This window comes from Callithrix jacchus, chromosome 12 (genome assembly GCF_049354715.1).
Source record: "Callithrix jacchus isolate 240 chromosome 12, calJac240_pri, whole genome shotgun sequence".
Taxonomy (NCBI): Eukaryota; Metazoa; Chordata; class Mammalia; order Primates; family Cebidae; genus Callithrix; species Callithrix jacchus.
In genome coordinates, this window is record NC_133513.1 from 125,977,838 (window position 1) to 125,990,263 (window position 12,426).

Here is a 12,426-nt window from a genome sequence, read left to right on the forward strand (position 1 = left end):
GGATTGGTGACAGCATTTACACTTCAGACCGAATAGACAAACCAGCGCACGTCAGAGTGGGATTGGTGACAGCATTTACACTTCAGACCGAATAGACAAACCAGCGCACGTCAGAGTGGGATTGGTGACAGCATTTACACTTCAGACCGAATAGACAAACCAGCGCACGTCAGAGTGGAATTGGTGACAGCATTTACACTTCAGACCGAATAGACAAACCAGCGCACGTCAGAGTGGGATTGGTGACAGCATTTACACTTCAGACCGAATAGACAAACCAGCGCACGTCAGAGTGGGATTGGTGACAGCATTTACACTTCAGACCGAATACACAAACCAGCGCACGTCAGAGTGGGATATGTGACAGCATTTACACTTCAGACCGAATAGACAAACCAGCGCATGTCAGAGTGGGATTGGTGACAGCATTTACACTTCAGACCGAATAGACAAACCAGCGCACGTCAGAGTCGGATTGGTGACAGCATTTACACTTCAGACCGAATAGACAAACCAGCGCACGTCAGAGTGGGATTGGTGACAGCATTTACACTTCAGACCGAATAGACAAACCAGCGCACGTCAGAGTGGGATTGGTGACAGCATTTACACTTCAGACCGAATAGACAAACCAGCGCACGTCAGAGTGGGATTGGTGACAGCATTTACACTTCAGACCGAATAGACAAACCAGCGCACGTCAGAGTGGGATATGTGACAGCATTTACACTTCAGACCGAATAGACAAACCAGCGCACGTCAGAGTCGGATTGGTGACAGCATTTACACTTCAGACCGAATAGACAAACCAGCGCACGTCAGAGTCGGATTGGTGACAGCATTTACACTTCAGACCGAATACACAAACCAGCGCACGTCAGAGTGGGATTGGTGACAGCATTTACACTTCAGACCGAATAGACAAACCAGCGCACGTCAGAGTCGGATTGGTGACAGCATTTACACTTCAGACCGAATACACAAACCAGCGCACATCAGAGTGGGATTGGTGACAGCATTTACACTTCAGACCGAATACACAAACCAGCGCACGTCAGAGTGGGATTGGTGACAGCATTTACACTTCAGACCGAATAGACAAACCAGCGCACGTCAGAGTCGGATTGGTGACAGCATTTACACTTCAGACCGAATAGACAAACCAGCGCACGTCAGAGCCGGATTGGTGACAGCATTTACACGAAGCCTTCCTGGCCACCGTCGTCCTCGGAAGAGTGGGTCTCTGCTCCCTGCTTCTGTGTGCCGCCCTGCTGTGAGAGACTCGTCTGTGGCAGTTCCTGGCCACCTCCTCCTCACGGGGACCGTCCCTCAGCTCTTCCCAGCTTCCTTTAGATGTAAAGACACAGGTATTTTAAAAGTGAAGGGAGGGAGGAAGATGTAGCTTACTAAATAGTAGTTAGAAGAAAGCAGGAGCCTGTATCCTTATCAAAGTGACCTCGGAACGAGGGGCGCTGTCACGGCTGAGGGGCTCCGCCCCCTTAGCATCTAGGGCTCTCCAGCCAGAGCAGCGGTGGACACAGCCACAGACAGAAGGCACCTGCGTGCTGGACCCTGGCCGGAGCACACCTCTCAGTCTGCCCAAGCCTGACCATGGTACTTGAGACCGAAGTGTGTGCGGGCTGGATGGAGAGATGGCCGTCATTTCCACCAAAACGTCTTTCACTGAGGCAAAAGCCTCAGGAAACCTTGTTCAGACCCCCAAGGGCTGTGACCACTGTCCACATCTGGCTGTTGTCAGAGTTTTCCAGGTGGGTCCGGAGTGGCCTGTGCTTGGGGGCTCAGGTCCACCCGAGGCCTGGCTGGCGTGCGCATCCGGGCGTCTACACCTGGCCTCGGGCACAGGCCATGCCAGCCCTGGAGGAGCTCGGGCTGTTCTCCCTTCTGGCCCTGGGCGATTCCAGCAGAGCAGTCACCACGGCACAAGTCTGGTTCCAGAAAGACCTCGCCTCCGCATCTGCGGAACAGAAATGATACACACACCTTCTTTCACCAAAAGGAATTAAATTAGAAGCAAATAAGGATTTATGGAAAAGTCTCAAATATTGGAAGTTATTTATTAATAACCCCTAGTCAAATTAGGAAATACTTTAAATTATGTGAACAGCTCAAACCTTCAAAATTTGTCAGATGCCAAAATAGTCTGCACCTGCTGCAGATTCTGCGGCAGTGTTCAGTGAGGGGAGCTAGACCCCAGCTGTAAAAAGAAAAGACGCCCATCGTGGGAGGAAGCACAGGGGCTGGGCTGGGTCCCCCCACCCCAGAAGCCACAGTGCACTGGGCGCCTCAAAGTGCTTGAGCGTGACGGCGCGTCAGCCCATTCTTCAGTGCCCTTTCCAGTTCAGTCTCTGAGATCTCTGAAGCCAGGGTGCAGGGCCCCAGGGCAGCTGAGCGAGCCGCCCAGACGCAGCCGCACCAGGTCTTCTGTCTTGAGGCTGTTCCTCCAGTCACCCTCACAGCGGGAGTTTCTAGAAAATGCGACAGGATGAGGCTTTTGAGTGGGAGTGGGTCCCAGCCTGCTCTCAGGAAAGTGGGGCATGCGGGAGCTCCCCGTGCCTCTGCCACCCTTCACCTCAGTGGGCTCTAGCCCTGGCTTGTCTCTCCAGGCACTGTCCTGAGTGAGGCTTTAGGCCAGGTGGATGGTGGAGGGCAACCTTGCCTGGCAGATGGGACGGTCCAGGATGCCCCAGATCCCCAGTTGGGAGCTCAGTGCCAGAACTGGCACCAGGGTGGCCTGTCATCCTCGTCTTGTCACTGAGTCTGGGCTGGCCAACCCCAGAGCACTGCCCCCTGGGCCACCACTGGCCGCCTCCGTGTCCTGGTCTTTGCTGGGGGGCCTCGGTGTGTCTGGGTGATGGGACCCGACCCCCCCAGGGTCTTGGGCAGAGCTGGGCAGCAGTGGCCAGCCAGACAACACCCTTCTGCCCCAGCCGGATGCCCTCCGACTGTCAGAGGGAGGAAAATTTAATTTTATAAGATTGATGGTATTGGAGCAATATTTTTAGCTGAGTCTGGCTCAAATAATAGGCCATTAATTGAAAAAGGAAATTGAAATGAATTTATCTTGTACATAAATGCTGTCATGGGTATTAATAGGGATCAGAAAATAGTGTGGCCTGTTCCCAGAAGACGGCTGAACCTGAAGCTGTGCCTGGCACGTGAGCCTGTTGGGGGGGGAACTCGAGGGGCTTCAGGCAGCCTGCAGATGCCCATTGCCACCAGGAGATGGCGCCCATGCAGCACTTGCGAGTTTCCTACCGGAGATGCTTCGAAGGCAACTTTGATGCTTAAACAATGATGCGATCAGGCCGGGCACAGCCTGCACTTTGGGAAGCCAAGATAGGTGGGTCACGAGGTCAGGAGTTTGAGACCAGCCTGACCATCACGGTGAAACCCCGTCTGTACTGCGGTGGTAGCGGCCGGCGCCCCGGAGGGGTAGGCTGCAGTGAGCCGAGATGGCGCCATTGCACTCCAGCCTGGGCAACAAGAGCAAGATTCCATCTCAGAAAAAAGCATTTTCTGTTCGTTTGTAAGAACCGTAATGCGTGGGCATGAGCATAACCGGGGGGCTCATCGGGTCTGCACAGAGGCCGAGGAGACAGACTCGTCCCTGGCCGGCCGCTCTCGGGACAGCGTCCCCTCCCAGGCCTGTTGCCCTGGGCCAGGTGGCTCCTGTGTGTTTTGCGGGAAAGTCAAGCGTGGGAAGTCGGTTCCTTCAGTGGCTGTCCTCTTGCATGTTCCGGCATCAGCACTGTGAGTCCCAGCCCCGTCCCGTTCCCGGGGACATGTCTGAAATGTTCTTCCTCGAACAGATTGACAGCACTGGTGGGGGTGAAGTCGAGCGGGCCGGGCGGCCAGAGCGAACACACATGCCCCGGGGTCCATGGTGCCCGGACCCTCCTCCCCGCAGCGGCCGCCCTGGGCGAGCCTGGACCCTCCTCCCGGCAGTGGCCGCCCTGGGCGAGCCTGGACCCTCCTCCCGGCAGTGGCCGCTCTGGGTGTGCTTGGCGTTTCTTTCCTGCTTCCCATGACTTTGTCAGAAAACCAATCCCTACAAAAACAGTTCAGAGAAACCTCAGTTCCAAGGAGGAGGAGGAGGCAGACATCCCACCCACTGGGAGCTCTTGGGACAGACTGTAGCAGTCCTGCCAGGGGAGGTGGGCCCAGCTCATGGTGGAGGGCCCCAGGAGGTGCCAGGCTGACACTCAAGCTCTCTGCATGGAGGATGGGACGGTGACTCGTGCCAGGCTGGAGGACGTCTGAGGGCCCGGCAGTCTGGGTGCCTTGTCCCTGGAGCGCCAGAGCCCCTGCTCCTGGTTTCAGCCTGGCGTCTCTACCCCTGGGAACATGTATCCACCTCCAGCGCTGGAGCCGGGGCTTAGGAGACCCCCCCTTGGACGTCTCTATACCACGTTGGTACCCAGAGAAGCTTCTCAGCTGCCGTTGGGCGCCCACCACGTGGGCCTCGACACTGAAGAGACGCCTGGGCGAGGCTTTCCGGGGGCGCCACGTGTCTATTGATCCAGAGCTCCGGCAGCACAGAAATCCCGTGTCTCATCAGCCGGGCTCGCAGGGAGCCCTGAGAACTCATCCCTCAGTGCCTGGAAAGCCTGGACTCTGCGGGAGGACGTGGGGTAGCGGCTTTCTGGTGCTGCAGCTTCACCAGGGCTCTAGGAGGAAGAGGCTGCAGATTGATTTCATTGTCCACTCCACAGGAGCAGAGTCCTGCAGGGTGAGGGGCGGGGCCGTCACTGTGCTTCTCGGGGGATTTGACCTACCCGGGAAGCCCAGAGGAGGAATGGGGAGGGGCGCATATTTATTTGAATGACTTGAGGTCATTTGAGTGACTTTGCGTGGGGCCTGGTAAGGGCCCAGGCCACCCCACTCTCCCATCTCGGCCTGGCAACTTGGCATTCATGGTGAGGCTGTGTGGCGCTCAGAGAGCCCTGGAGAGGCTATGTGGGGCTACGGTGGCCTGAGTGTGGGTCCCAGTCTGTGTCCTGGGCTCTAGTGCCACTGAAGCATGCAGCTGGCTAGGCATGGGTCCCACACAGGCTGGTAGGGCTGGGAGGGCCTGGTGTGGGTACCTGCAGCAGGTTCTTCGAGGCCTCCCAGCATGGACCGTGGCCTCCCAAAGCCACCAGCGCTGACCGTGGCCTCTCAAAGCCTCCAGCACTGACAGTGGCCTCTCAAAGCCTCCAGCGCTGACCGTGGCCTCTCAAAGCCTCCAGCGCTGACCGTGGCCTCCCAAAGCCTCCAGCGCTGACCGTGGCCTCCCAAAGCCTCCAGCGCTGACCGTGGCCTCCCAAAGCCTCCAGCGCTGACCGTGGCCTCTCAAAGCCTCCAGTGCTGACCGTGGCCTCTCAAAGCCTTAGCTGCTTGAGTAGCTTTCCTGCTGGGAGCTGGGAGTGCTGCTGGGGCCCATGCCCAGGACTGTCCCGACCCGGCTGAATGCCATGGCTTCTGGAGGGAAGGGTTAAGTGGGGTTGGGGTGCAAGAGGAAAGCGCTCTCTCCATGCGGCCTCCTTCGTCCACCCACCCGGAGGGAGCCTGGAGAAACCATGCCTGAAAAGTGGCTTCAAGTCGGAGCAGAAGGGTTATCTGCTGCTATAACCGAGACAGCTTCAGGAGAGGGCTGAGAAGGTGAGGCCCGGCGGTCACACTGCTTCCAGGGACACTTCTGCTCCCGGTAGCCATGGCTGCTCAGAGAGCCTGCTCCTCGGAGGGTCCCCCTGCTCAGGAAGGCACCTGCTGCACAGGACCCCAGCTGGAGTCAGGGAGTCAGCAGAAGAGGGGGGTTGGAGGAGCAGCTGGGGACAGGATGGCTGTGTGGGCCACCCTACTTCACCTTTTTCCTGAGCCCCTCTGTGGCCACACAGCAGACAGAAGAGGGGGCTGGGGGTGCAGCCATCCTGCTACATCAGGCGGACCACCCTGGAGAGCGCCAGGCGGGTTGCCCCTTGCTTCTGCGATGCTTTTTCACTTGCAACGCCTGGAGACAGTTTGCAGGGGCCCAGGGTGGTGCAGACCCTTGCCTCTCCACAGCTGCCCAGCTGGCCCAGAGGCATGTGCCCCTTCGCTGCGCAGCAGGGCTCCGCAGCCTGGGCACTCAGCCCAGATGGTGCATGTGAGGGTCTCTGGGACCCCATGTGCCAGGAGTCTCTGGGCAGACAGCAGCTACAGGGCTGTGTGGGGACTTGGGCCAGCCTGAGCCTGGGTCCGGATGACCTAGATGGGCCTGGGGCAGCAACAAGCCAAGGCAGTGAGCAAGAGAGCGGAGCCCGAGCTGGTGGTGGAGGCCTCCGTGTGCAATGGCCCCATAGGCAGAAGGCTGCCTCAGCCAGGACGGCCCTGCGCACTTGCTAAGCCGTGCCAAGCCACGCCACCTGCTCACGTGGGGCTTCTGGACTGGAAGCAGAACTGTGGGCCCACAAGGCCTACGGGGCAGGACAGCCACAGCCCCTGGCCGCTGGTCACCAACCAGGGCTCACCTCTCCAACCCCTGGTGCTGCCTTTGTCCTCAGAGGGCAGGTGTCTGCTGGAGCCATGAGTGACCTGAAGCGTGGCCATAGTGGGCTCTGCTTGCGCCTCAGTGGCCTCTAGGCTTTCCAGGCGCCCAGACCTCCTGCACAGCAGGGCCGCGTCCTCCAAGTGGGGTCTGCGGAGAATGAGGTGGGGCGCGGCCCCTCGCAGCTGCTGGTCATGGCAGCTCACAGCCCCCACACCAGCTCTGGAGTGCGTGAGAGGCAGGCTCTTGGCACGGCCCCCAGGCAGTGGCCCAGGTACTCTCGGGGTGGGGGGGGCGTCCCAGTACCCAGCAGTGCCCCAGGAATGGGAGGCCTGCTCCTTCCGGTGAGAGGCCCTGCTGCTTTCCCGTCCCTCCTGCTCCGTGAGCACCCCCTTCCCCTCTCTGTTCTCCTAAATAAGACTTTAGGGGGAATTTATGGAAAATCGATGGAGTTTACGGATGTTCTTTGATCCAGGAAAAGGGAAGGAAAGGGAAATGCGTTTCCGATGAGGACATTCCTCTGGGAAGCTCATCTGCCCTCCAGCTCCAGTCCTGCCTGGGGCTCGCCCCTCCTCACCTGCCTGAGACAAGATGGGCATGATGAAGTGAGAGGGGGCGAGATTGGTTTTCTGAGGGCACTGGGCCCTTCGTGCTCCGCTAAATCACGGCTGTCTGCTCAGCGGGCAGGTAATGACCTGCTCCCCGGCCCCGGCACCTGCAGCCCCGCGGGACGTGGTGATGTGCGGCCGGGGCTGCAGTGAAGGTGAAACTGTCGTATCGATCTTTTTAGCACTAAAATATGAGCCACTTTACTCTGCTCCCCACTGCTGTGATGTGAAAAATAATAACTCGGATCCAAATTAAAAATATTGATCTCGGGAAGGTGTTGAAAGTAAATAAACAGCTTCCGAAGTTTTCGGGTCAGCCGAGAAACGGTATCAGCAATAAATGTGTCAGAGTCCAGGGTTCTCGATCTGTTTTTTCTTTGAATTGATTTTTCATTATTTACTTCCTAAAAGTGTTGGAATTTGGTCCTCCACTGTTAAATCCCAGTGTTTGGGCAAATTATTTCTTTGGGGCTTATGAGGTGCTCCTAATCCACTCCCTCATTGATTGATTGATTTTTGACTCAATAAGCTTGCAGTCCTCTGCTTTATTTAGGGCTTCCATCATAATTTTTTGTACATTTAGGCTTGACTTTTTTATTTCCCTCTAACAGATGAGCTGACACTGGGCTATCAAACGGGTGGGAAAACAATTGCCACGAGGTTAATTTCGTGGCGGCTCCTCGAGTTCTAAGGAGACGGGGCGTTTCCTGGCTGTAGGCCAGGCCTTGGGGTGCAGACTTGGCGCCTGTTGGTCTGTTTACCCACAGGGCTGAGTCTGTTGGCCTCCTGTGTCTGTGGCAGTGTGTGGGCATGGATGCCCTAGGCCCCCTGGGCTCCAGGGAGGCTGCTTTGTATGTTGTATGGGTTGTATGTCTCTTGAGAAGCTTTCCTTTCGGAAGATCAGCGAGACCTCCAAGGCTGCTGGCTGCTCCCTGTGGCTGCACGTGTCCAGCAGGAGGATGGAAGGTGCGGGGCCCGTGGCACCTTGAAAAGAGAGGCACCGCCAGTGTCTGCGCTTCTTCATGGGCGCTCAGAGGTTGCCTGGGAGCTTCTCCTGCCGTCACCTGGAGCCTGTGCTCATGCTCCCCACCGTCCACCACGGAAGTTGCCAGCCGCCGTGGCTGATGACCTGGGCCTTGGGGATGAGCAGCCTAGAGGCTCAGGCAGGTCCCTGGCTCTGTGGGTGCCACTCCCCATGCCAGCGTCCTCCACACTTCTGGGCAGATGCAGAGGGGTTCGGATTGAGGCCTGGGGCTGAGGAAGCAGGAAGTCCCATCAGGAGCTGGGACAATGGGAAAGGCGCCTTACAGAGAGCAGCCCTGGGAGAGTCCAGAACTGGAAAGGTTGCTGTGGGTCCATAGCTCAGGGGCTGGTCCTGGCCATTTGGCCATGGGACCATGGGCAGTGGGATTCCCTCCCTCTGGGTGAGGTGGGAGTGGTGGGCAGTGCTGGCCATGAGGTCCGCGTGGGTGTTCATGGACGCTGGTCTGGAGGTGATGCTGTGTAAGCTAGGGTGAAGGATGACCGTGCCCAGGTTACACAGTGCTCCGTCTCAGACAGCAGACCCTCCGGGATGGCAGCCATCCACTCGGCACGCCCTAGCCCAGTTGCTGCACGTCCACGTGTATGCTGTGCAGGTGCTGTGACTGGTGCACACCATCCCCTGCAGAGGAGGCCCACAGTGAGGGCCGGGTCAGGAGAAGACCTTGGTCTGCCCATATGGCAGACCTTGCCTGCCCCTGACTGGGGCCCTCCACCCTCACCCCCACCCAGCGCTGTCCTGTGTCGAGTCTGCATGGCTTCATGGCTGCCTGTCCTTCTGGGAGGTGGAGCACGGAGAGGTCCCATGCTTCACACAGCCAGACGTGCATGGCAGGACCCTCACTGTCAGCTGGGCTCCAGAAACCTGTGGCTCCTGACACATGACACATGACGCACAACACGGGACATGGCATATTCCCTGTGATGTGGCACATGACACGCAACACAGCGCCTTCTCATGCTCTGCCAACATGACACAGCACACTCCCATGGTCTGCCGATGTGACACACAGTGCACTCCCACGCTCCACCACAGGACACACGGCACACTCCCACGCTCCACCACAGGACACGCGGTGCACTCTGACGCTCCACCACAGGACACACGGCACACTCCCACGCTCCACCACAGGACACACGGTGCACTCTGACGCTCCACCACAGGACACACGGCTCACTCTCACGCTCCACCACAGGACACATGGCTCACTCTCACGCTCCACCACAGGACACACGGCTCATTCCCACGCTCCACCACAGGACACACGGTGCACTCTGACGCTCCACCACAGGACACACGGCTCACTCCCACGCTCCACCACAGGACACACGGCACACTCCCACGCTCCACCACAGGACACACGGTGCACTCTGACGCTCCACCACAGGACACATGGCTCACTCTCACGCTCCACCACAGGACACACGGTGCACTCTGACGCTCCACCACAGGACACACGGTGCACTCTGACGCTCCACCACAGGACACACGGCACACTCCCACGCTCCACCACAGGACACACGGTGCACTCTGACGCTCCACCACAGGACACACGGTGCACTCTGACGCTCCACCACAGGACACACGGTGCACTCTGACGCTCCACCACAGGACACACGGTGCACTCTGATGCTCCACCACAGGACACACGGCTCACTCCCACGCTCCACCACAGGACACACGGCACACTCCCACGCTCCACCACAGGACACACGGTGCACTCTGACGCTCCACCACAGGACACATGGCTCACTCTCACGCTCCACCACAGGACACACGGTGCACTCTGACGCTCCACCACAGGACACACGGCACACTCCCACGCTCCACCACAGGACACACGGCACACTCCCACGCTCCACCACAGGACACACGGTGCACTCTGACGCTCCACCACAGGACACATGGCTCACTCTCACGCTCTGCTGTCACATGACACATGGCATGTTCTCACACAGTGCAGACACACAGCACCTTCTCACGCTCTACTGACGCACAACACAGCATGTTCTCACACAGCAGGTTCTCACACAGGGTGTTTTTATGCTCCACCTGCACGGCACACAGCATCTTCTCACACTCTGCCCTTGTGGAGTAAGGGACACAAGGGAGCATGTACATGAACACACAGTGAGGAAGTGTGGAAAGAGCCTGAAGTGGGGTCTGGGCTGGGAGCAGAGTTCCTGGATGAGAGCAGAGAGCCTGGGCCCGATGGAGACAGAGACCAAGAGCAGGCTGTTCTGGGGGCCCCTGAAGGATGAGCAGGAGGGAGCCATGGAGGGAACCTGGAGGAGGAACATTTCTTGTAGGGGGCGTGGTCTGTGCAAAGAGGCCCTGTGGGTGCCAGAGTGCAGACCATGAATGTTGGTTTTCGCACCATGAGCTTCAGTCTGCTTGTCTCTTGGCGGTGGGAGTGTGGGGTTGCTTCCTGGGTATGAAGAGTTCATCCCTTTTCAAAACACTGCCAGCCAACTCTCAGCCAGCGGAATCCCCAGTTAACAAATGTTGTTAACAAGAAGGAAGGCAGTAATGAACTTGGTGGAAAACAAAACGCTGTTCATGAAAAGCCATCACAATATAATTAATAATCTTGTTGCAAAGAACATTTTCAAGTTCTAATGATGTAAATACTGTTATTGATTTAAGTGAAAATATTATATTGAGAGGGTGGGGTCAGAGATGGAGTGCGTGACACTGAGTGACAGGAAAGATGGTGGAAAGTAGTTAAATCCTCGTCTTCCACCATGGAAAATGGAAAAGGCAGTGATGAAAACTGGAAAATCAGGAAGTGTCAATATAAGCTTTAGAGGTATGGAGGTAGACACCAAAAGAAAAGAATTAAAAGAAAGTAATTGCCTCTGGAAACTAGGAGACTGGCGTACAGGAGCTGCTGCTTTCGTAGTGTGCCCTGCAGAGCTCGTGTGTGGAAAAGACAGTCCAGCACTAAGTGTAAATTGATGCTTAGGATAGACTTTGGCCAGGTGAGGTGGCTCACGCCTGTAATCCTAGCACTTTGGGAGGCCGAGGCAGGCAGATCACCTGAGGTCAGGAGTTCGAGACCAACCTGACTGACATGAAGAAACCCTGTCTCTGCTAAAAATACAAAAACATTAGCTTGGTGTGGTGATGCATGCCTGTAATCCCAGCTACTCAAGAGGCTGAGGCAGGAGAATCGCTTGAACCTGGGAGGCAGAGGTTGCAGTGAGCCAAAACTGTGCCATTGCACTCCAGCCTGGGCTACAAGAGCAAAAATCCATCTTTAAAGAAAGACAACTTTACTGAATTGCCTACATTGACAGTAATGGGGACAATACCACCTTCAGGAAGAAAAAATAGGCAAAATCAAGTGCTTTTATGAATAGTCGGGAGGGACTACCTAACATAAAAATGTTTATGTCTTCAAAATCTTGTTATGTAGCTAGTGGCTTGTAAATGATGCAGTTGGAAATTGAAGTTTAAATAACATTACCATTGATAATAGCATCAAAAATATGAAGCATTAAGGAATGAATTAGGTCAAGATATGTAAGACCTGTGTATCGAGAACTACAGCATATTGCCAGAGAAATCCAATAAGATCTAAAGGAATGGAGAGATATACTATGTTCATGGATCGGAAGGCTCAGTATTGTAAGGCGTCATTTCTCCCCAAAGTGACTTAGAGATTCAGTGCATTACTGATCAGAATCCGAGCAGACTTTTTTTTTTTTTTTTTTGGTGGAAATCAAGCTGGTTCTAAAATATATATGGAAATGTAAAGGAATTAGAATGGGTCAAAATAACTTTGAACATGAATAAAGATGGAGTCCTTATACTACCTGATTAAGATTTCTTATAAATCCCAATAATCAAACCAGTTGTGTAGTGTTAGCACAAAACCAGATAAACAGATCGCAGAGGTAATGGAGAATCTAGAAATAGGCCCTCCATTAATTTTTGACAGGGGTTACCAGTAGACTTCAACAGTCAGTGAATGGTCTTTTCAACAAATGGTGCTGTAGAAATTAGATGGCTGTCTGCAAAAAATTCATTTCAGCATTACTTGAAAACATATAAACATTTAAGTTGAACTGGACCATAGACTAGCATAAGAGCTGGAACTGTGCAGCTTCCACAAGATCACGTAGGACTTCTTTAAATATGACACAAAAAGCAGAAGCCACTATAAAAAGAAACCTCTTTATAGGTCAGTTGGACCTATAAAGACAGACCGTATCAAGTGCTGGTGAGCTCAGGGGCTCTCGCGTTAG

The 12,426-nt window shown here is 55.6% G+C and overlaps 1 protein-coding gene across 6 annotated transcripts in view; it reads left to right on the forward strand.

Moving 5' to 3' along the window:
* Window positions 1–12,426, forward strand: part of INPP5A (inositol polyphosphate-5-phosphatase A) — a 262,671-nt gene that overhangs the window by 130,351 nt on the left and 119,894 nt on the right. For 3 of the 6 annotated variants that reach the window (XM_035269561.3, XM_035269560.3, XM_078346808.1), the window contains exon 1: window positions 1–12,426. This exon is cut by the window's right edge. The exons of the other annotated variants lie outside the window; for them this stretch is intronic. The gene's annotated coding sequence lies outside the window, so the exon portion shown is untranslated. 6 annotated transcript variants of the gene reach the window in all.